Source organism: Arachis stenosperma, chromosome 3 (genome assembly GCF_014773155.1).
Source record: "Arachis stenosperma cultivar V10309 chromosome 3, arast.V10309.gnm1.PFL2, whole genome shotgun sequence".
NCBI lineage: Eukaryota > Viridiplantae > Streptophyta > Magnoliopsida > Fabales > Fabaceae > Arachis > Arachis stenosperma.
Window position 1 is genome coordinate 19375783 of NC_080379.1, and position 1583 is coordinate 19377365.

General features: G+C 42.3%; 1 non-coding gene across 1 annotated transcript; it reads right to left on the reverse strand.

Moving 5' to 3' along the window:
* Window positions 1-599: 599 nt before the first annotated feature.
* On the reverse strand, window positions 600-707 carry LOC130972589 (small nucleolar RNA R71). Its single transcript, XR_009083749.1, has one exon. It is a non-coding gene; the product is annotated as a small nucleolar RNA R71 (small nucleolar RNA).
* Window positions 708-1583: the final 876 nt, after the last annotated feature.

Sequence of the window (1583 nt, forward strand, 5' to 3'; positions counted from 1 at the left end):
AATCTCTATACTGTGACATAGAGGATTCCACATTTTCTTGTTCTCTTCTCTTTCATATGAGCAGGAGCAGAGACAAAGGCATTCTTGTTGAAGCTGACCCTGAACCTGAAAGGACCTTGAAGCGAAAGCTAAGAGAAGCTAAGGCACAACTCTCTGTAGAGGACCTGACCGAATTCTTCAAAGAAGAAGAAGACATGGCAGCCGAAAACAACAACAATGCAAACAATGCAAGGAAGGTGCTGGGTGACTTTACTGCACCTACTCCCGACTTCTATGGGAGAAGCATCTCTATCCCTGCCATTGGAGCAAACAACTTTGAGCTTAAGCCTCAATTAGTTTCTCTAATGCAACAGAATTGCAAGTTCCATGGACTTCCATTGGAAGATCCTCATCAGTTCTTAGCTGAATTCTTGCAAATCTGTGACACTGTCAAGACTAATGGGGTAGACCCTGAGGTCTATAGACTTATGCTATTCCCTTTTGCTGTAAGAGACAGAGCTAGAATATGGTTGGACTCACAACCTAAAGAAAGCCTGGATTCTTGGGAAAAGCTAGTCAATGCCTTCTTGGCAAAGTTCTTTCCACCTCAAAAATTGAGTAAGCTTAGAGTGGAAGTCCAAACCTTCAGACAGAAGGATGGAGAATCCCTCTATGAAGCTTGGGAAAGATACAAACAATTGATCAGAAAATGTCCTTCTGACATGCTTTCTGAATGGAGCATCATAGGTATTTTCTATGATGGTCTCTCTGAACTATCTAAGATGTCCTTGGATAGCTCTGCTGGAGGATCTCTTCATCTGAAGAAGACGCCTACAGAAGCTCAAGAGCTAATTGAAATGGTTGCAAATAACCAATTCATGTACACTTCTGAAAGGAATCCTGTGAACAATGGGACTAGTCAGAAGAAAGGAGTTCTTGAGATTGACACTCTGAATGCCATATTGGCTCAGAATAAAATATTGACTCAACAAGTCAATTTGATTTCTCAAAGTCTGTCTGGAATGCAAAATGCACCAAGCAGTACTAAGGATGTTTCATCTGAAGAAGAAGCTTATGATCCTAAGAACCCTTCAATGGAAGAGGTGAATTACCTAGGAGAACCCTATGGAAACACCTATAATTCTTCATGGAGAAATCACCCAAATTTCTCATGGAAGAATCAAGAGAGACCTCAACAAGGTTTCAACAATAATGGTGGAAGAAACAGGTTTAGCAATGGCAAGCCTTTCCCATCATCTTCTCAGTAACAGACAGAGAATTCTAAGCAGAACCCCTCTGACTTAGCAACCATGGTCTCTGATCTAATCAAAACCACTCAAAGTTTCATGACTGAAACAAGATCCTCCATTAGGAATTTGGAGGCACAAGTGGGACAGCTGAGCAAGAAAGTTACTGAACTCCCTCCAAGTACTCTTCCAAGCAATACAGAAGAAAATCCAAAAGGAGAGTGCAAGGCCATCAACATGGCCGAATTTGGAGAGGAAGGAGAGGAAGTGAACGCCACTGAGGAAGACCTCAATGGGCGTGCACTGACCTCCAATGAGTTCCCCAATGAGGAACCATGGGAATCTGAGGCTCAAAAT